A 24,132-nucleotide genomic window follows, 5' to 3' on the forward strand; every position below is an offset into this window, starting at 1 on the left:
TGATTTCATCCCGTTTACACAGTGACAGAATTTCTAGAAGCTTCTGGCAAATAGGTAAATGCCAGAAATACAGAATACAGGCTAACTTTTGTAGGATTTTGTCAGATGTTTTATTAAGAAACAATTTTTCTTCAACATGCCTTTTTGACTGCAAGCTAAGATTACACATACTACAAAAATAACAAAAACTGTGGCAGATATCAAGCCAGGAAATAGCTTCAAACTTAGCACCATGCCATCATAGGTAGCCTCCAAGTGACAAACTTGCCTATGAAAGCTACTACTGAAATTGCCTGCTTTGCTCATTCCCGCCAGCAATCAGAGTGGATGTGACTTAATCTCATTAATTCACTGAGCTGAATGCACTGAAGAAAAAGAGAGTTCAGCAGTTTAACCAGCTTCGTTCATCATTTTTCTTTCCTTCCCCCACTTTTCATTTTGAAGTTCCCTCTATCGTTCACGAATTCCCTGCCTCACATCCACAATCTAATAAAACAGCTTTTTTTCCCTAAGGTTGCTTTGTTTTTCTGAAGGTTTAAATCAGCCAAAATCAATTTGCTGATTGTGTATCACAAAATGAACCAATCTACATCCATTTATATCCAAGAACAAACAATAAATATAGTCATTGCCTCACAGGAAACAAATGGAGTTTTCATTCTTTTAAACTCTGCATAGCGTTCAGGTTGAAAGGAGAGCTTGCTTTTTTAAATTAAATTCTCCAGAAACTCAAAGGAGTAAAAATTACAAAAAGCAAATAAGCAGGCATCTATGTTGGCTAAAAAAAAAAAAAAAAAAGGTAATAGAACCACAAAATAGGGAAGTGGTTTTGTTGGGTTCTTTTTGAATCATAGTATAAACTCAAGTCCTTCCCAGAACACATCCCTTATCACAAAAGCTTTTTTTGTTACTTCAGTCTACAAGATTATTATCAGACATTTCACTTCTATACAATTTCTCCAATATTAAAGGAAACTTCCTTAAACCTTCACACTGCAGATGTATAGTTCAAAACAGCTGGATGAGAAAACATCCAGCACCAAACTCTTGGCAGTATTCTCTCTAAAATCATAATAACAAGTTAAAAAAGAGATTGAAAACCAATAAATCTAAAGTAGATTTAGTGTTCAAAGTCAGAACAGTTTAGACAGTCAAGAGAAATCTTACAAAAGCTCTGATATCATAAAATTTGCCTCAGCTTTCAATATTTGAGAGTCAGGGAGTAAAAAATGCATCTTTACTTAAATTATACTACAACATCAAGCCACTCTGCAAGCAGGGAAAACTAAGTAACCTTCACTTAGAGCTCGTAACCTCAAATAGCCAGGTAGTGAGGTAAAACAATAAGAAAGAAATTAAAAGATGCAAGACATCCAGGAAAAAAAATCTAATTTTGTGTACTCTCTGTCCAAAATGTCTGTTTTTTGTTACTGTGCACAATATCTTTCTCTAGTTAATGTAAAGAACTGCTAAACACAACAATATATGCGTTTGGCTTTGTCATTAGTTTCTACTTAAAGTACAAGAAGCAGACAGTGAAGTCTGATGATTTATCTGACAGATAAAATGCTTAGCATGAAAGAAATGTCTTCCCCCTAACATACTAAAGGTTTAAACTTTATTTTTTGCAAGAGAATGGAGACAGGAGCAGGAAAATAAACTGGTGCTAAAAAAAGGCAGAGCTTTGCTGTGCCAGATTGGGAACTAAAATTTTATGCAAGGGTATCAGGAATCCAGCATGCGATTTGCACAATGTAAAGGCTTGTCTTGTATGGGAGGACTGAAAGATATTTAGCCATGGGTCTTTAGATAACAGAAGAGGGGGGGGGGGGCAAATGAATAAAGAAGTCATAATGATGAAGGCAGGAAGGTAGCATGAATAAATCCAGACTGAAAATTGTTCTACAGTGGGGAAGGACAGTACTACTTGCTTAATAAGGAAGCAGATTGAAATCAGATTTCACTATCTCAATGACTTTGCCAAATGAAACTTGTGCAGCTTCCAACAGTAAAGTAAGAGATGGACTAAGACGAGATGGAGAGAGCAAGGAGGATAATTCAGAAACCAAGGATTGATCCCACTTTCTCTGCAAATTGGTTAGATTTTCAGGCTAAAATTAATGAAGCAAAATTTAAACTAAATCCAAGAATATACAAAATAAAAAATCTGAGTGCTATAGAAAAGAAGAATGCACTTGGCTTTTCATCTCAACAAAGAAAGAAGAATGAAGAAAAGGTTCAAGGAGTTAAAGGAAATAAAAATACTTGGAGATTGGACAAAGAAAAACAAAGAGTATTATAGGTACAGAGCAAAAAGAATCCACTGTTCCTGGGCAAGGACAACCAGCCTTTAAATTCAGTTGATAACATCTACTTCTTGACTACAAATAACAAGGGAAAAAGTTCTGAGCAACTTTCAGATGGAGAGAGCATGGCTTTTATAGCTAGGAATAAGTTTAGCTAGAAAGGAACAAGGATGGTTGCAAAATATGAAAAGCTAATTTACTAGTCTAAGCCACAAGAGTTTTCAAGGGGTTCTCTAAAGGCAGAAAAAGCCACAATAGGGACTGCAAAAACCTAAGTAAATGGCTTTTATGTGTCAGAGGGAACTGAAATCTACAGTCACGAGCTCAAAGAGATGTTCATAGTTCTTTCACACTCCCTCTCTTATGCAGCGTCTTCTCATCTGATAGTGCACAGAATGCTAATGCAAACGTTATCTAACCTGTGTGTTTGATCTCATTGTACTATTTTTTTCTACATTCACCAGTGTGGCTATGTAATATATGCAATATATAATTTTATGTCATTATAAGGCAGTTATATCTACCATACATTCATCACAGAAAGTGGTTTCATATTTGACAGTGGAAGAATAAACAGAAGTGAAATCTGGCTTCAGTGCAGTTCACCTTGGACTGAGCAAAAAGCAGCAATCAAGACACTTCCTTAGGCGTACAGCAGCTGTTCAGGGGTGACCAATGGTTAGGTCCACAGATTCAGCCATGTTTCCTTCATGTTTCCTTTCTGAGTTGTTTGAAAATTATTTCTATGGCCATATTATCATTTCAGTTCTCATCACTGGAAATATTTTTCGTTCCCCTAAAACATCAAAATTTGCAAACACGTAAGAGGAAGGACCTTGAAATACTAAAACAACCCTGCAATCTATAGTGATAACATCTTGCAAAGCAACAATGACTTTCACAACAGGTTTCACTAGACATGAGACTCACTTCAAGGAAGCAAACTGCAGATACAGAGTTGTAGGCACACACCCCAGCCTAACCACTTTTTTAGCCAACTAAATATCACTTTAGTCTGGTGAAGCATGTTCCAGTACATTGTTGCTAATGTTATAAATGCTATAACAGTGCTTTGCCAGTCACAACACTGCTATCAATTGTCTTTCCCAGCCTCATCCCTGAGGCACACACAATGTCCCAATAATTTGTACACAGGCATCTGTGACAATGGAAAGCCAGCATTCGTTAGTTAGAGCAGAAAGAGGATAAAGTCATGAGCTTCAACTGATGATGGGCAATTTACATTAACATGAAAATATTTCAATTCTGAACATTACCAGGTAAAAATGGCATCATCACAGGATATAAGTGCTGCATCCAATTTCATCCTCTTCAGTCTGGCCTCTCTCCATTTCACTACCGAGCATTAGGGCAATGCTACCTGAATAACCTCTCCATGCCAGCAATTCAGAGGGAAATAAACAGAACTGAAGTCACACTTCTTTCTCCTCATACACAGTGCTGATTCCTGCTTCCTGCAGTCTGCAGAAAAGCAAGGAACTGCTACTCAGTAGGGCATTCTGTGGACACAGAGAGGAAAGTGCTTTAAGGCAATGATTTCACATCTAAGCAGTCAAACTTATGCTGCAGTATTCGTTGTGGGACAAAAATCCTCTAAGAGTAAGTCCTACAACTCTGGAGAAATGAGATACTTTACTCAGCTTTTGCTACAGACTGTAATAGAGGTGCCCACTTCACAGGCCCTACCTTCCCTCTCAAACCACCACTGTCCTCCATTCTAAAAGTGAAAATGTTGTCATAATATTTATTGATATCAACTACTCATAGCTTGATCCATCAGCACGAGGAAGTGAGGAGTTTTGCTGTTTCAACACACTAACTTTCCTGCAATATTCCAAGATCTTTCTTTGGCCAGCTCTCTTGCTAAAAAAGACATTATTAATTTATTTTCATAGTGGAAGCCAAGTAGCTCTAAAACATGTTTAAAGCAGCCTTACAGAAAGCATCTCCAGGGGAAAAAAAAAAGGCACCGTAATTAAGAGGCAAGAAATCATGTATGACCTTCAAAAGTTCCAACAGGCCATTTAAAAGGTTATGTCTCTTCCTTTAAAAATAAATAATCATTTAAACTAAGGCAACACTGATGTCTGAGCCCAGTAAAGCACTCCTACCAACAAAGAAAGCTAAGCATATGATAAAGTCCAACTGGCTTCACTTAACATTAATAAACTATTTTTGCAGATTGTCTTGGAACAGTATCTGAAACATTACAATTAAACCTGTGAAGCAAAAAAGGGAATGGGAAAAGGAGCTTTCTAGGGCATCAAAAGTGGAACACAATGTATGATTCATTTTTTTTTCAGATCTTTACCTCATTAAAAATGTGTTTAATTAAAAGAAACATATTTGCATTACTCTCATACAGGTTAATGTTGCTCAGGTGCTTTGTGATTTGTAATTATCATCAGTTTTAACTCTACTGTTTTAGTGTATCACCTCTGAAAATTCAATTAGATGACTCGAAAAAAAAATCAAGCATCTTCACCATTCACTTGTTAGCAAACATTATTTAATCCATTCAACTTTAGCTATCAATTTACATAGTTCTTATTACCTATACCAGTGGGATGTAATACAAGGGGTTGGGCTGAGGGTCTTGTCTTGTTTGTCTGTGTTTTGTTCTAAACAAAGAATTTCACTTTCTGCAATTGCCAGAGGCTATGGCAAAAACATCTCTTTCAAGAAGACAAAATGGGAAAGAATTCTTTTCTATTTGCTCTGCCTTACAACAGCTAAGTTATATCCAGGACAAGCAGAGAAACTATAGAATCTTCCCAACTGATTTCTCAAAGACATGGGGAAAAGATTGAAAATAGTCATGATTATCAGAGAAACACCTCCATTACAGACCCTTGGAGGGCTCTAACTCCTAATTATGATGCTGGCAGCATGAGTCAGTTCTGGGTTGCTGAGAAACAACCTTCTTCCTTTCCTGTGTTGTTTCCCTCGTTAGGAACACACTGGCTTCACAAAGCAAGTGCTAACTGACCTGGAAAACTCACTTCTTGTGTAGGGAATTCAAAGTCTGACTTGCTCACTGGGGCCAAATTTCACCCTTCAGCTACAGTGTACCGGTGCTGAAACAGCAACAGTCCTCTTTCCTTCCTCTGTGCAGTTTCCTTTATCTCAATCCTGCTCTTTTTATTTTTTAAATACTTTCCATATTGGCATAGTGACTTTGCAGGTCACCAAGGCAGGCACTCAGACTATCTGCACAGGGCTCCAAGCCACGCATACCTTCCCAAAGTGCAGAAAAATTCAAAAGCCTTTCTAAGGACAGCCACAGCTTCCTGACTTGGGAGGACAGGCCTGGTCATTCCACAGTTTTCAAAATCCCATTTCATGGCAAATACCTTAGAAACAGATCCCCAAGGTACACTAAGGAAAGGGGCTTTGGTCTCCTGACCCTGAGGAATCCCACCTTAGGCTTTTGTGAAACCTCATCCCAGTGGCATCCTAAGAAGCCAGGGAGCTTGTTTCTGACACATAACACAACAGACACATTTAATATGAATACGAAGACAAATACGGGAGAGAAGAGTATAATAAACCCAGGTGACACATGGAAGCAGACTTGGTATGTGACTTAATGAATAGCACTAAGACAGCCACTTTGGCATAGGAAGGAAAATATGACTGAGAAATGTGCAGGTATGAAGCAAGCAGAAGAACAATTGGAGACAGAGTTAGGACCACGAAATTAAAGAAGAGAGACAATAGTACAAAACCTTTCTGGCCTATAGTAAATCAAGTACAGTTAGATCAAAAACAGAATAAAAGGATTTTATGGTCAAAGAGGGAGGTGCGAACACAGTAAAAGAAAGAAAAAACAGTTTTACCATGTGGAAAGGCATTTCTCTCTGAAGACTTTCATCTTTCAAAAAAGCTAGGTGTGGTACACTGGACTATGTTTTGCATGATAGGAAGAAACTAGAAAGAATGGCTTGTAAAAAATCCCAAAATACAGGAAAACATGAGCAAGTTAAAACAGAAGATGCATTATTTCAGAAGCCAAAAGTTGTGCTTGCTTTGTATTTTGAGATATGTAGCATATAAGGCAAGGGCTTTCATACATTCCACAAATTATGCAGACCTGGGGTTTTTTTCAGGCTGTTGGGAAAATGCTGTTTCTACAGGAAAATAATATTTGATTTTCAAAAATCAGTGTTCAATACAAACCCTATTGTACAATTTGCGAGCACAGTTTCAGTAAGAGGAGAGTGTTTAGGAAAAGGATGATTGATATTTTAATCTAACAATTCTCTTCATTATTTAATTCTGGACTTTAAATAAGATTGAAAAGTAGATCCTGATGCTCTGACTAAATTCAAGGACAGGTAATTAGTCTACTTTGTGGTAAAAACCTGAATGCTAAGGAATAAGTTATTTTCTAGTACTTCTAAACACTAATCAGCACTTGAATATCGGTGCTAAGTGAAGGTGGTTTCATACATACAGCTGCTTTTCAAGTTGTTTCAGCAACTTCAGGCAAAATTTCCACTGAATTCATTGAGGTTTCTGAGTTCAAAAGTTACAGACAATGCTCCATTCTCTATTTGCAGACGATTCAGCTTTTTTTTTATAAAATGAAATTAAAATTTCAGATTTTTTAAAAAAAATACAGACAGTATTATTCTTGGAGAACTCAAACATTAATCACATTTGTTTTCTACAGCATTTCAATGCTGTTACAGACTCAAGGTATCAGCCATCTCCTCCAAGATGCTCCTGCTGAGATTTCAACTGCTGAAAATAACTGCAATTTTTTTCATACTCAGATCCTTTAAGAGCTCAGTCCTATCACCAAGTCTTTATCTTACTGGGCTGTAGAACTGCATTTCTAAGGGAAATGAAAGTGGCTACTCTCTATTCACTTACTGTTGGGAAGTGTGGCACAACAGTTTGCACCGATATGGCTTATTTTCCTACCTCAAAACAAGGGGGGCTTCTTCCCTATTGCCTATTGGAAACAGTTGCTAGCCCATCCCATCCATCACAAGGCATTGTCAGAAAAAGAAGTGATTGCCTCAGGTGAAAATCATGCCTAGAAATTCACTGAATATGGAATCACTGGGCAGTGCTAAAACACAATCCCCACCCCTGCTAAGTTTCCAAACAGAGGCATAGTCTTTAGGCCCAAAGTGGTTATTTTTCCCTCACCCATCCCTATTTGAGTTAGTGCACAAGGAGAAATACTATGGCATCAAATGGATTGTCTGAACAACTGGATTGTGAAGCTGTAATCAAGGTCTTTTTAAAAAGACTGCACTCTCATATCTTGTGATGGTGAAGTGCAAAAGTAACAAGGTTTAAGATAAGCTTCTTTTTTTCGTTACAGTTACTGTGAATATTATGCTCAGAATTATTTTCAGACTATCATGTCAAAGATGCACTAAAGATATGCGACTCCTTCCCACTCCTTTAAAAAAAGATGGAAGGGGAGAAAGAAGCTGAACTACAACAGTTTATGAGAATAACATATCTAATACTCAAAAAAAATCACAAAGACAAGAGATACATACTTAAAATAACCTTTTCAGTTTAGTACAGATACACTTTTTCATTTCCAAATTTAAGCAGGTATCCCACCTACAGATTTTATGACAAGTGCTGTCATGTTGAGAAGTCCTTGGCTCTCTAGAAATGTACGTGCTCAGCATCTCATAAAAATAGTTCTTGGTTGTTCTTGCTGAAAGAATTATTTGTTTCAGACTATAATTTCTTCTTTCCATGAATCCAGACTCAGTTCTGCTTCGGTTAAATTTTAATGTGTGAGAAAACCTCCTGACTTATACAGCACGATATAATTCTGCTGACAAGATTCACTTGCCAAGGTAAAATATGCAATGGTGAGGGAATGAATAAACGAGCATACAAAAGGCTGGTAATATCATCTAATCATCTATTAAAGCTGTCCTACACGTCTCTTAAAATGTTGAAATTGCTTAGAAATCTGCCAAAAACTGTTGGGTTAAATGTACTCGCACAAAAGGTGTTGGTCCTAGGCTGAACTTTCCTGAAGACTTCACCAAAACGGTAAGGACTGCAGTGATCAGGCATTTTTCTGCACTTTCTGTTTTGAACCGTTACGAGCCAAGTTGGAGGTTTAGAGGTCCTATATTTTGAAACACTACCTTTTAGGGAGAAGGAAATTTTGTATTTCATATGAAGGTTCCACAAGAAATGGAGAGGAACAGATTTGGATGAAGAGCAAAGAAGGATTTACCCCCTGGAAAGGCCAACTAAAGAACTCAAGGGGAAGGTGATTCGAGAACTCTCTGGTCCTAACAAAAGGACATGAACTGACAAACCAAGGCAGTAGGTACTGGAACGGGGAAAGAATCTGGAGGGAATGTGAGAGTTGGTGTGTAGGCAGAGACACAGATTGTACATAGAACTGAAGGAGGACAGATACTATTTTACACTGCTGAGTAATCCTGGAATCACTTGTCCACAGAGGTACCTTTCTCGGCTGTACAATCAATTTAGACATATGGATAAAATGTGACAAGTCTAAGAACAAGACAGAAGGGTGACTTTCTACATGCTTGGACTGTCTGAGTTAAGAAGCAAAGTATTCAACCTGTTGCAAACTCCTACAAGCTCTTCTAGGCTACTTTGGTGAAAATTATTATCTCATGTTTCCCAGAAAGCTCTCAGCTCACAAGCTGAAGAGGATAAGAGAAAAAAAAAAAAAAAAAGAAAAAAAGTAATTTAAGAAAATAAACAGAACCATTTACCTGAAGAAGAAATACTTTCTTCCTGGAAACAAAAGGCAAAGTCTAAAGGCTGTCTTCTCTCTTTGAACAGGAAGAGTTTCTTTATTATATTTATTATATCACTGAAATAAAAATTAAACACTCACAAAAGTCTTAGAGTTACTTACATGGACAAACAAATCATATTAGATAGAGACTTTGCTGTGATCTAATACCAAATGATTTATTGATTAGGGATTCCTTATATCTCTTCTATATATATATTCAGAATTGGACAAATGGGGAAAAAAAGTGAATTGGGACTATAGTAGAAAAAGTGTGGGGTTTATGTGTGGATTAGCAGTCTGAACTCGAATAGCACAAACTTTATTATTATGCAAACCAACACTTTTTCCTCTCAAGTACAACCCCTAAATACAGGGCCTTCAGTGAGTAAAAATTTTGTAAAGGAACCTAGTAGTACACTAACCTTGTGTTAATATCTATTTTCCCCCCCTGAAATCTTCATTTTTACTTATTAAAAGAAATAAATTTAGCTTGTATCATCTTGTATTTTCACATTTAAGATTCACTGTAAGAATATATTAAAGACACAAAGTAACAAAGTATTTCTCTTGTCTACCTTTTTCTGTCAGTCACATATTGGTGGACTCACCAGCTCTAGTTCTCTGGAGATATCTACTTCTTTCCATTCATTACAGAGGGAAGCTAGACAGCTAGCTTAAGCTAGGCATCAAACTTTTACACACAAAGACTCCGTAACATAATTCTAGGTCTCTTTCATTCAGTTTTATACTATCTAAGTGTTTCTAAGCCCTTCCTGAAGCAAACACATACCAAAAGTCACTCAGTTCTCAGATATTCCTAAGAGCAGCTGGTACAGTTCTGCACTTTTGACTTACATACCACTACAGACCATCTACACACCCAAAAAACTTTATATCCTGCATTACCTTGTTCCAAGAAGAAAATAGGAACATTATTGAGGTGAATTGAATTTTGCGCTGATGAACCAAAGTCTGATTTTACTGTTTCTTCGCTTACACATATTTAAACTTTTAAATGTAGGTTGAAAGAATGAAGGCTTAAGTTTACATGGGAACAGAGTTAAATAGTCCATGAAATTCAATACTTCATAAAAATCTATGTTACAAATTAACCTCTAAAAGCTAGTAAATCAAGCCTCTAAGACATTAGAGTTGACCCTTCCCCCAACACATACCCCTCTCTATTGCTATTAATCTTTAACTCAGTACACCTCTGAAAAGATTCATCTAGACCCTTGAGGAAGCTGGAGACAATGTACAATGACATTCAAATCAAACTGACTCTCACATGGAATTGTTAACATCAAGCCAAAGTCTTCTAATTTGAACTTAAAAAAAACCAACAAAAACAACAAAAAAAGACTTCTAACTTTACTGGTTTTTTAATCTTCTCTTCAGTCATTTTCTTTGAAACAATTCAAACTAGCAACTGGCTGCCAAGTTTAGCTGGATTTCCTTCAATTTTATATGCCTCTGCATTTAAGCAAAAAAGTACTATGGAAAAATGAGTAATTCATGTTGTAATTGTTCGTTGGACTTTCAGAGAATTACAGAAGCAGCATCACCACATATGCTTTTATGTAACCAAAGATAAATTATGACATACCTGGAGCAGGTTAAAAAAATGCAATGAGAACTCATTGGGAAGATTTATAATCAAGATTTTGTCTTGAATTGTTGCTCACATTTGTCTCCTAGATATTCACCCTTTTTCCCCTTCCCCCACATAGAAGAACATATTTACCTTTAGAAAACAAGGAACACTTCAGAGCAGCATTATTGGCTGTGCTTTTGTCATACAATAAGAGCATGCTCCACTGTATAAGCAAATATTATCTCAAAGCAAACATCTCACACAAATGTACTGACTGTATTTCACTTCTGCTTTATGAACCTGCATCATGTTCCAAGCATGGAGGCCCATTTGCTGCCTCCTCTTCAAGGATTATGGTGCCATCAGGGCCAGAATTAGCACTTACCACCCCTAACCTGCCACTAGCCCTTCTTGTATACAAAAAATCAAAAGTGGACAAGAATGCTACAGGGAGCAAATCTATCACATGAACATTCCACTTTAACATATTTGGCTTAGTTTGTATCAAAAAAATACCATATTTCAAGAAACAGAAGGTATTTCAGTTCTGAACTTAATTTCCAGTTTTTTAGGAAATGCCTTATTCTGTCACCTTATCCACTGCTTTTTAGTAACCCCAAAAGCACCACCCTGAAGACCAAGTGAGAACACACATACCAATTCCCATTTCCGTACATAATGTGATGGTTTTTCTTAAATAACCTTATAAATCCAGATGGTGTCTGATCCTCTTGGTACCACTGTCACTTGCATGAAACATACACCTGCAAAATACTTGACTTCACCAGCACAACCACCTGCAGGAATCTCTTCCTAGCAGCTCTCTTTCCTACTCACCTCTCTCATCAGAACAGTGGTATCTACAGCAAGAACAGATGTCCCAGGCCTACAAAAAGCAGGAAGGGAATGAATGTGTATAATTACAGTTAGACTCGATCTTAAGTGTCTTTTCCAACCTAAATGATTCTATGATTACTCTACACCATCCCTACGATGTTGACTGTGACTGTTCTGAGCAAGGTTGAAGAAGAGTGCTGCAAGCACTCAAGGTTCCCCCTAACCTACTGGTACCATGCTTACCAGACTGATGGCAGCACCTGAAATTTTTCAAACATCTCCACAGAAAATAAAACCTTGGTGACAGAGTTTTATTCAACCCACGGAGAATGCTGCAAAGATTACAACATGAATATACGGTTTCTGTTATAAAGAATATCCAAGAAAACCTGCTTTGCTTTCCCTGCCCCCCAAACAGAGTGGGAGAAAAGTTATTTTTAAATAGATCTCTAAAATTGGAGTCTCATGGCAAGAGGCTCTAAAGGTCCACAAATAAAACTGCTAATTTTGATCACTCTGGTAATACAAATTGTTTACAGCATTTTTTATCAGTGTTCATTTGTAAGTTGTTAGGGTTGAAGAAATAGCACAGAGAATGTGTTAATATTTGTCTAAAAAATAAAACAAATAACTTAGGTTAGAATTACCTATTAGAACTTTCACTAGTTTATGTGAAAACTTTCTTAGTTTTCTTTTTAAAACCATTCGCACAGAAATGTGTGATGTCCCTGTGATTACTATGATCACATGAAAAGCCACAACCATGACAAGTCTGTGAGGTGTAAGGAAAATCAGATGAAATGTATTAGACTTAGGCTTAAAGATCAGTTCTTATCATGAATCATATAAGTTTTTAAGAATTCTCCAAGGAGTCAGGTAGATAGGGTCATTTATTTCAACTGGGAAATACACACAAAGTTTTGCATTCATAGGACATCAAAGGATATGGGGAGCTCAAGTCTCAACATGGTATCTCTTTCTGCTTGAGATACTCGATACTCTTATTTCACTGAAGATTGAAATTCAGAGAAACATCAAAAGGGACACCAAATAAATGAATATTTCTGGTGTTGATTGTGCTACAGGAAGAGCGTAACAATATCACCTAGGCAAATTCTGCTCAAGTTTTTCCTGCACAATCCTAACAGTAGCCTGGCTCTCAGAAAGGAAAATTGTCTTTCTACATCAACTCAACAAACACAACACAAAACAAAACGTTCTTGATTTTTCTAGTAATTTTCTATAAAGAACTATTTGTTGCATCTTAAAAAGGCACTAATAATTTTAACAGGAATTAAAATCTGACAGACCAGTCCTTCTGAAGAAGCTCACAGGTTCACTGATGCAGAAATTTTACTTTCCTACTGCCTCTGGATTGTGGTAGCTAAAAATTACTACAGCATGATTTTTACTGGAAGTAGAAAATTTACCTTTTTCTTCTAATTCTCAGGAATTATACAGTTACACCAGAAAGCACTTAAATAGTAAGATTCATTGCAAGTAATTTATGCATTCTGTAGAAGCACGAAATATAGTTCAACACAATGTTAATTTTGCGTAATTATAATCTTGGTTGTTCAAGGAACTCTGACAATTTCTATCATCTTTAAATAGCATGGCTCCTTGGTAAGTATCAAGTCCTAACTGATCTGTTCTTTTTACAGAAATAATTACCTTACAATTTGTACAAATACACAATAATATAAATAAGGAAAAACTGCTGTATTTCAATCTAACATACACCTTACCCAGGGGATATAATTGTGCTTTATTTTTTGGCACAATAAACTCTTTGAAAGATTCATCAAATAAATATGAGATAGAGCCATCCTCTTTCTCTCAAAAGGCAGCCTTTCCTAATCTTCTACTATACAAAATCAAAGCAGGATCTACTCTGACACAGGATAATCACTGATTGAATCTCTACTTACATATATGCAAAGTTTATGTCAGCAGACTCAAATTCTGGCAACAACCTGTCAAACTCAACAATGTGGCAGTCAGCAAGGACAAATATTGAAATTCAACAGCAACCAGAATGAAGAAAGATAAACAATACTGAAACTAGTGACACGTCTGTTGCCAGTTACACTGCAAATATAGAACACTATGTATGAATTGTCCCAAGTCTGAAAACATGAGTGAGTCCTCTACTTTGGGTTTACCTTCCTGTGACAGATTTACCATTGGAACCGTGAGCGCTCATACCAACGGGGTCTGACTACAACTTCTGATGCACGTGCAGCAGACCTGCAGAGCACAGGGGGTCAGACAGCATTTCTAAGCATATGTGTGAAGGAAAGCTTACTCCAACATACCAAATGGGGGAAGAGTGGCAAACAGATTGATGGCACAGCTGTCACTTTGAATAAGCAGTGAATGAATAAGCTCTGAAGGCTGAGTTAAGAGACACATGTACATAAGGTTAGAGGACGTTATCATTCTATATGACAGGGACATGAGACAAGTAGGGACAGAATCATAACTGCCAAAGACAGCACCATAGACAGGATGAACTTTGCTACCAGGTAATTATACTCTGCAGAAGCATCACCACCTGAGATCATTAACACAGCAAGAGGCAGAGCTCAAACACACAGTGTGCATAAGCAACTCATCCAGCCAAGTAACTGCCAGAGTTTGAATGAAGAGCAGCTGAACAAATATTTAGAAGATAAAAAACACTAGTCACCGGGGGGAAAAAAAAAGTGAATTGCCACAGACAGCTATTGAAGGACACATCCTCTGCAGTTAATCCTCTAGGACAGTCTCTCTTTAGCTTATGATTCTGTAGTGCAAAGTACAATGGCATCCTAGCCAGTATGCACAATAAAACAGGACACTGCAAAAGGAGTAATAAGGTAGAATTATTACTCAGGGACACTTTTCAAGGAGATCTCTCTGACAAGCCAGTAAAAAGAGTAAGACAATGGCATTAAAAAGACAGATGCTCATTTTCCCATAAATAGACTTAAAATGTTTTAGGAAAATTGAGGATTCTTTCCCAAAAAGTATTTAGAAGACCATGCCATCCCCTAGAAAATAGAGAAGGGAAGAAGTTTAACAACAGTAAGATTTCAGAAGAATTTAACCAGTTATTTAACCAGTTGTAAATTATTCATGAGATACAACATGGAAGCCCATTATTGATTGAGGTCATAGGTAGCTAAAAGAATGTTTCATTCCCTTTTCAGAGGGAGTATTTGAAGTTTAATGCAACAGAGAACAACTGGGGCTTTTATAAAACTTTTGAAGGACACAGATAATCTTCATTCCCATTTTTCCACACACATATACTTTGCTAGCAGTACCAACCATTGCTCGGAGCACTCTTTTGTGGGCAAAGCTAACATATGATTTTTTTTTTTTTTTGCAATCCAGACTTCTTCTATTTAGGTAGATAGAACTTAGACACATTTGGAAGCAAAAGGCAAAACCAGCTTTGGGTAGAGCAGGGGATTACTCACATCTCTACAGACTAGAGCTCCATAACAGCTGCTCCTCTCTCCTACATGATGTTATTTTGTTCCAGGCAAGAGGAGATAGAAAACCCCCTGCACTTTCTCCTAGACATCCCCAGTCAAGAAAAGGAAACCAAAAAACAGAGAACCATTCCCTCTTCTCTGTCACCATTCTCACAGAAGGCCCATGGTCTCTACACACACACAATTGCTGTAGCTCCTCACAAAAAGCATTTCTGGAGCCCTTTCAGCATAGTTGGCCCTAGCAGCTGAGCTCTGCCTTTTCTAACAGCTGCTTCTAAAGCTGCACAGCTACAGTTGGAAAAATAATTAGGCTAAACCATATTACCATGAAGTAAAGGGAAGCCCCGTAATAATCCAAAAGGCACCTGAAAGACAACACAGTCATTGGACACCACCAGAATGGCTTCATGAGAGGAAAGTCCTGCTTATCAAACCTGATTTCTCTTTATGATAAGGTAACTCACTTGATGAAGGGAAGCCAGTTGATGTAATGTTTTTTGATTTCAGTAAAGGTTTTGACAGTGTCTCTCACAGGATCCTTATGGACAAAATGTCCAGCACACAGCTCGATAAACACATCATGTGGTGTGTGAGCAATTGGCTCATGGGTTAAGCACAGAGGGTAATAGTGAACAGGGTTACATCAGACTGGTGACCTGTCACTAGCAGGGTTCCACAGGGCTCCATCTTAGGCCTTGTGCTCTTCAAAATCTTCATAAATTACTTGGACGCAGGACTGGAGGGCATACTAAGCAAGTTTGCAGATGATACAAAACTGGGAGGAGCTGTTGACTCCCTGGAAGGCAGGGAGGCCCTGCAGTGAGACCTCAAAAAATCAGAGGACTGGGCAATCTCCCTTAACAAGGGAAAGTGCTGGATTCTGCACCTGGGATGGGGCAACCCTGGATGTACCTCCAGAAAGGGGAATGAGATGCTGGAAAGCAGTGCCACAGAAAGGGATCTGGGGGTCCCGGTCAATGGCAAGTTGAATATGAGTCAGCAGTGCCCTGGCAGCCAGGAGGGCCAACCGTGTCCTGGGGGGCATCAGACACAGCATCACCAGTCAGGTGAGGGAGGGGATTGTCCCGCCCTGCTCTGCACTGGGGCAGCTCTACCTTGAATACTGTGTGGAAATTTGGGCACTACAATGTAAGAAAGATATTAAACTGTTAGAAAGTGTCCAAAAGAAGGCAAAAAATAGTGAAGGGCCTTGAGGAGAAGCCGTATGAGGAACGACTGAGGTCACTTGGTCTGGAGAAGAGGAGACTGAGGGGAGACCTCACCGCAGTCTATAACTTCCTCACAAGGGGAAGAGGTGAGGCAAGCACTGATCTTTTCTCTGTGGTGACCAGTGACAGGACCCGAGGGAATGGCCTGAAGTTGTGTCAGGGGAAGTTTAGGTTGAAAGTAAGTGCGACAATGTCATCAGGATTATAGACAGAAGAAACAGCAAGATGTTTACTCTGAGAAGGAAAGGCAGCTCTTCATAAAGCATTTTTTGGTCATACAGTATAAAAGAAACTAAGATATTAACTTCTCTGATCAACTGATCAGTTTGTCCTTGAAGACAAAGGCAGGAAACTGCATCACGGATTTTACTGAGTAATTTTATAAGCCTTTTAGTGCTATGTAAGTTAATTTCTCCATCTGCAGTAGAGACTTGGAACCCCTTTTTCTATCTATTACAAATAAAGCACCACCACATCCTTCAAAATCCATTTGACGCCTAAAAGCATAGGAAAAAGAGGGGATGAGGATATTACCTATGGTTTATATCAGCCAACTCTGCGAGATTAGTTTGGGATTACATTTGTAATTAGAGCTACTTGTTCTTATCTCAGTGAGTAACTGCCAACATGAATACAGCCAGAGAACAGCAAAGCCTGATATGCAACAACTCTGCAGCATATTTAGACTGTTGTACCATCTGAAGGTAAGGGCAATCAATATCTGACAATAACACTTAGGAGTGATGCTCAGGGTAATATTCATTCCCTGGTGTCTTGAATTTTTGCTGCAGTCCTTCATCTTGCAGGGGCAATAACAGCATCTCTATTAGAGTCAGCCACCTTTATCCAAAAACTTGCAAAAGTGCTTGAGAGCTCTAGTCCTCTAGCAAGTCTCCAGACAGAATTCTCAACAGTTACTCAATGTAATTGCACAAACCACTTCTGTTTTGGCTTGGGGTTGGTTTTTTGGGTTGGGTTGGTTTTTTGGGCATTTTTTTGGCTAAGTAAAAAAAAACTTCCACAGTGGTTTGGATTAACCATCAATTAAGAGCTGGCTTTTCCCCCTGTCATTCTCCTTCCTTCAGAGTTTACAAAACTATGCTCCAGAGTCCCTCCAGGGATGAAGAAAACATGCTGCAACCCTTCCAAATGCAGGGTTCAACATCACAGGTAAACAACCCAATAATCACTCTGAAGGACTTGGTACATTTTCTAGCAGTTGTGTAAACCAACCCTTTGTAGCATCTCCAACCATTTTTTCCTAGCTGAAACTTTTAAGAAATGGTATACGAACTTGCTAATAATAAGGTATGTTTTCTAGCAAACATATATGCTCAATCTTATTGCGCATTCTAGTTACACTAAAGCACAACATACCAAACAACACACAGAAGTCCATTATGGCTATACAGTTATTTATATTGACCAAACTTGCAATAGCAAATAAATCCCATTCCACTATTTCTCCACAGAACCTATGGTTTAGAAGAGAGAATTACACTACTTCGTGATTTGCCTTTCATATCTGTCATTCCTGTGTCTTCCATTAAGGTGTTTTATTTACCATGTGTTGGCATAATGCTAGTTCTTATTTTAGTTCTCTTAGCCAGGAAACCTAGAGAAGAGAGCACAGAATGGAAAGACACTCAAGTGGCTAGAAATGGAGCTGTGGCAAGCCCTCTGCTAGAAAATATAAGGCTCATTAAACGGAATTGTTTCTTTTTACTTCGGGCACAGAACGTATATAAAACTTGTGGTTTTCTCTTCATATCTACTGCAATAGCCCAATATTGAACAATATTCAGAGATTAAATTCCCACCAACTTTATGAAGATATACATTTGAATAAAAATGGAATTTTCCAGCAGAAGCAGCAGCACATAGTCTTAACCAGAAAATAAAGTCCAGGGAAGGGGATGGGAAAGACTAAGAGAAGCTGTGACTGATTCTTCCCCAGGGAACGGTTTGATCAAAACTCTTACATTCCTGGATCATGTGGAACAGAACTGTTACCCAAGCTAGAAGAGGCCAAGTTTCCATAGTTTAGCTATCCATGAAAGTGGTTCGTATTCCAGTTCCAGCTTGTCTTGTTTCAAGGGATGATGATAAACTTCTGGCCTCAACTACAGCCTCTGTAACTTGAGTTACAGCTGAGAATTCTGCACTTAAAGAACTTATTACTTCAGCCACTGAACCAAAGTAATTCAGACCTATTTTAAACAAATTATTGATGAGTGTACCTCTTGTGCCTTTCCATGTCTATGTACCATCCATTCTAAAAAGTAGTGTTCAGAAATAAACAAGCTCAGTAGCAGAGGCTGATGTGATTTTCTTTCTATACTTGATGTCTACTTGTCAATCTGAAAAACAAGACTAGAGGGTCAGAACACAGTTTTGTGTCTCATTCACGTATCTCAGTATGATCTAATTGGGTATTAGTGAGGTGTCACTGATGTAGAAGGTGGTGGTCTAACTTCAGCTGAGAAAATATATTTCCCTCCCCACCACCATGCTAACTATAGGCTGTCCTTTACATTTGATAAAAGAAAAATTTTGTGAGACTGCAACGGTAACATTTCAAGTTTTGCCTCTTTTCCTCTTCCAAAGAATTGAAAAAAAAAAATCAAGTGGTTATAAATTAAAAATTCACAAAATGTTTCCCTTAATCACTTAAAAATAAGTATTGTGATTGAATGCTGTTTAGGACACTTATGGCTGGCTGCACTGATGGGTAATGGGTCTTAAGCCACGGGCATCTCAGATGTTCACTTGCAAAATCTAACCTCCTTACTCATATAAAGGGTCACAAATGTTCTTGCTTGAACAGAGGACGGATTCCATACATTTCACGTTCTCAAGCTCTGCTACCCCACATTTCAGACAGAAAAAGAGGTATCAAAAGAGATTCAAACAATGTGGGCACTCAGAAAGACACAGCTATTAGTCCTTAAGTATGATCATCATACATATATGTAACAAATTTATATATTGTAAATAGGTATTATATGTACAGCTTTAATATATGAGTATGTACATACATGTCTATAAAATCCTCTAACAGAGTTCTCAGTACCTATTGTTTCACTTAGATATTCAAAAGCTGACAAGAAATTATGCCTCACACAATTAGATTTAGCCTTTTACAGATGCTTTCTGGATGCGTTGTTGGGGTCTGCACAATGGTCAGAAACTACCAGTCTGGTGCCAGGAATCCTCCATCTCCTAAATCCATAATTTTTCATTTGGCTCCAGTTTCTCTTCTGCCTGGGCTCCCATCAGTTCTGTCTCTGTATTCTTTTGTTAGCAGAAGTAAATAGGGGGGAAAAAAAAAGTAGAGGAAATTTAACTCAGTTCTTGGTTGTATGCTCCTACTTCTGCAATCCTAATCCACTGGGCTGCCTGCACCACTAGCTAGAGATACAGCAGTAATGTCAAAAGAGGGAACGCACCTCTGTTTGGTATTTCAAGTCAGGCAGTGAGAGAGCTGGACACTGCCCAACTTAGATGCAGGTAACTCCTTTTTACCATATCACATTTCAGATTCACCACAGCCTTAAAGCAAAACAGGCTACATTTTTTGGAATCCCCCCTGGTCAGCATCATACTTCAGGGGTTTGCCGCCACATGTATTATCTCAGACACAAGACTTTCTTTTCTTTTTAACAGGTTTCTCTACAGACTAATTTTTATCCAACACTTATTTTCCCTGAAGGGCTAGAACTTTACCTAATACACTGACATACAATCAGCATAACCACTGCAAGCACAACTCTGACAACACCACTTAAAAACACATTGTGCAAAATCATTCTCCAATTAGCCATGTTTATAGCATGATTTGTGAATAAGGGTATGGATTTATCAAGCAGTTTTAAGAAATCACATTAACAGAAAAAGCTTAAAGGATTAGTGGTGGCCTTACATTTATAATTGTGATTTTTTTTCTGTGGAGTTCTAAGGTGTTTTTTCATCTTATTTTTGCAAACCCTCCTGTATTGCTCGTTCCAGTATTTAAGCAGAAACGAACACTTCCTTACATAATCTTAACTATAATCCTCTTCTGTTAATTATATCTTAAATTCAACACGTTACAAATATTTGAAAGGCATCAATCATATTTGCAAAAACAATTTATCAAGACCAAAATATCTAACACAAGTGTTAGTCACTTTTTCTACAGAATTTCGTGTGCTGCAAGAAACAGATTGTACTTATCATATCATCAAAAATTTACTGTCAGTTTATAAATATGTTAAGCAGGAGTATTTCTCATGTAAGGAAACATTCTGAGTTCAAAACCCAAGAAAATTAAAAGGGAACTCTAATAAATTACAGCACAGCAGTCTCCCCTTTCAGAAGTCTGAAGACCAAATACCAGCTATTGTCCAATGTCTTCCTTGGTACTTTAAATACTCAGCTTTCCTACCACCTTTTACACAGATAGACTTAGGTCACGGCACACATAAAATAAGACAACTTATTGAAAAATGTATTAATCAAACTGTATCTCATAACAACAAAATCTCAAAGTACAGCTAGCCATTAACAATTAGGTAGAAGAGATTTGCATGAGAAGGGCCTCATCCTGAGATCTTGGTAGAATGACCTAAAATACAGAACATAAAATACACCAGCTCCAACTGCCTTCCTCCTATGAAGCTTCTTACTACTCTTTCTTCCCTAACTTTTCAGACATTCAATCTCATTCAGCCTCCCAGGCTACCTGAATCTTAGTAAGGTTCTCACCACTGCAACCCAACACCTGCTCTTTCTTTCCTTGCACTGCTACCAATCACCACGTCTCCCTTCTGTTACTTCAAAGCACTGCCCCCAGAATCATCTTCTAATTCATTGTCGACCTTCTCTAGCCTCCTTATTCTTCTCCAAGTTCTCAAATTTAATCTGCTAGTCCCTCCAATATTTAGCCTTACTGTATCCATCAGATCTAGTTTTCAGCCATATGCTCACCTTTGTTAATGATTACAGCCTCGGCTTATCCCTCCTCAAAAGGTAACTTTCTACTATAGTGTGGATAGTAAACCCCTGACAGGTAGATGACCAACTGTGATGACTGCTGCTGACTGACCAGGAACCACCTTGGCACTCTTTCCCTCACCAGCTGCCACCCTCCAGTTGTACCTTGGTTTTCAGATGATTATAATTTCCATTAGGCCTTAGAGTGCTTTGCATAACAAGGCCCCAGATTCATTGTCCTTTTGATGCTACTACAGCTGTGTAAATCTTAAGTAATGACAGGGCATATGAGGTGGTTTCTGGAACATATGTCCCAGTGCTGCTGAAGTAGTCTCTAGTACCAGAAGATGGTGTGAGAAATTAATAGTTGAGATGAGACGTATAATCCCCCGTCACGAGGATGTAACAGAAGCACAGCAAGATGTGACCCCAGTTTATAAGATGGTACCATCCTTGAGACCACGTAAACAAAATGCCTGGTAAATAATGGGAAAAAAACCTTTATACGCACGTGCATATACATGTATATCTGCATTCCTATTTAGTTTATATTTTATGCACAGTTATGTCTGACTCAACACTTTTCTTCATACTCTTTGTATCTTAATGTGCACCGGAATAAATCAGCTCCAGTTCCAGAAGTTCTATTAGTTTTATCTCCCAGCATTTTCTAAAAGTGGCTCCTGGTGGGTCATATAAAATAAAAGCAGCTTTTTACAGGAACAACAGATTTATAACTTTAATAAGACTGGCCTCCTTCCTGCATTAAAGTCTACAGTACACAACAAATCAGATTAAGCAAGCTGGTATCAAATCTGAAGCCAAATGCATTTTTGAGCCAAACCTTAATTTTCTGAAGCAGTTCAAGCTTATTTTGAAGATGCTAAATTATTGATAAAGAAAATCAACTCTTTTTCCAGCTCAAGCAATGTCATATACAGCATATGCAAAAACAGCTAAGGTAGATTTGCTGTTTTATTAACTTCACAACCCTTTAGAATTAAATTACCTACTTATTCCTGTTTAGAACACAGATAAACAGTCACTACCAACAGCTTAACAACTTTTAACTTCAGATAAAATGTTTGTCTGAAAGCAGACGGTCAGAAACAGACAGAAAACCATGAGACACCTGCAGAATCTTAAGTTTATTTATTAAACTAGTATTATTTCACCAATATCATTAAACTCAGACACTTCAGCAAATAAACTTTAATGCATTCTGTTCTGACCATAAACAGTTTTCTCAAAGGAGCTGAAATAATAAAACATATTCCATCCAAAGAGGCAACTGAAGAACAGCAAACAATCCTGAAAGAAAGTAGGCAGGATGGCAAGAACAGTTCTTTGTGCACAGTGACCTCCCCTAAACAAAAAATGGATGAGTATCTACATATATCCTTTTCCTTAGACTTGCTCCATAGCATATCAACTATTTTCAGTCCCTGTGATTTTGTTCAGCATCTATCTCCTAGAATTTCCAGAGAAAAATCTTAGGCAAAACAATGGATATTATGATGTAACCTTTCTTAAAAGTATCCCAACCATTGTAGTACAAGATACATAAAAGAAGAAAATAAAATTATGTTACCAATCTTTCCTGTTCTAGAGTAGAACAGGAATTACACAGAATTGAGTAAGCAATTATTTACAAAGAAGCAACACCTACCCTCACAGATATATATATATATATATATATCGCAAAAATACCATAACTATCCATTTTAGGACTTAATGATATCATAAGGTGACTTAATGGTATCATATGGCGACTTAATGGAGAACTCTCTTGAGCTTTCCTGTTGAAGATGTCCAGTTTAGCATAAAATACACAACTATCTGACAGAGGAAAAACTCACTCTCCAGGTTAGTTAATCACTATGCTTCTCCCAGCAGACACCTTGGACGATATACCCCATTGTACTTTTATACACAGTAAAACAGCCTGAACAAAGAGCTGCGTGCACACAAACAAATATCTTTTGCCCCCTGAATATCCTATCAGTTAGGACACCCTCCAAGACTTCTCTGCCAAATGCAAAAAATCCATTCCCAGTTCTCTGATGAGTGTCCTCAGAACTCAGAAAAAGCAGATTTTTTTTCTGTTAGCGATGACAGCCAGCAATGCTGCAACTTCCAAAATGTTCCCAAATGAAACCACTGAGCGAAAAAAAATGCAGTTGCAAATAACTACTAAACAAGTAAATGCATATTTTTATGAATACACAGTCTTTTAAAAAAATCCCTATTCAGTTCTAATATGAAATCCATAATAATGGTAAGTTACAAACACCTGCTTTTCAGTCAGCCACAATCGAATGTGAGATAGCACGTATCCAGACAAGAAAACTATTTGAAAAACATACAAAATAGCCCCTCATAATAGAGTGGAAATAATCCCTTCTGTTGTAAATAACTTTAAAAGCTCTGATGTGCACGTTACTGTTTCTTACCTAATTAAACCAGAAATCTGCCGTGGAAGCAAGCTCACCTAAGCGCTCCAGAAAGAGCTCATACGCCTGGGCAAAACACAGCCATTTGCAGAAGGCAAATAACAAATGTTATTTTTCCTTCTCCTTCTTACTTAACCACTTATTGCACACGCCGCCTCTCTGCCCAGCGGCTCCCCGGCCCCGGGCGGGTGAGGGGGCAGCGGGGGCAGCAGCACCCACCCCTTGCCGGACTCTCAGCCCTCGGCAGGTCATCGCCGCCCATCGCCACACATGGACCGCCGCCGTGCCCCGGGCACACGGCACCACACGGAACCACACGCCTCCCTGCCCGGGGATCGGAAGGCGCCCGGGGCCGCAGCCCTGCACGGCGGCCGCAGGTCCCCGCAGGTCCCCCGCGCCCCCGCCGGGCCCTCCCGCATCCCCCGAGCGGCCGCGCCCGCGGGACCCGCCCCGGCCCGGGCACGGCT

The 24,132-nt window shown here is 38.3% G+C and overlaps 1 protein-coding gene across 1 annotated transcript in view; it reads right to left on the reverse strand.

The window, feature by feature from the left end:
- The window catches only part of RGS7 (regulator of G-protein signaling 7), a 269,115-nt gene extending 245,331 nt beyond the window's left edge, over positions 1–23,784 (reverse strand). The window contains exon 1 of the mRNA XM_017806733.1: positions 23,704–23,784. The gene's annotated coding sequence lies outside the window, so the exon portion shown is untranslated. The remainder of the gene's footprint in view (positions 1–23,703) is intronic.
- Positions 23,785–24,132: the final 348 nt, after the last annotated feature.

The sequence above is a fragment of the Lepidothrix coronata genome, unplaced genomic scaffold (genome assembly GCF_001604755.1).
Source record: "Lepidothrix coronata isolate B3197 unplaced genomic scaffold, Lepidothrix_coronata-1.0 Scaffold16, whole genome shotgun sequence".
NCBI lineage: Eukaryota > Metazoa > Chordata > Aves > Passeriformes > Pipridae > Lepidothrix > Lepidothrix coronata.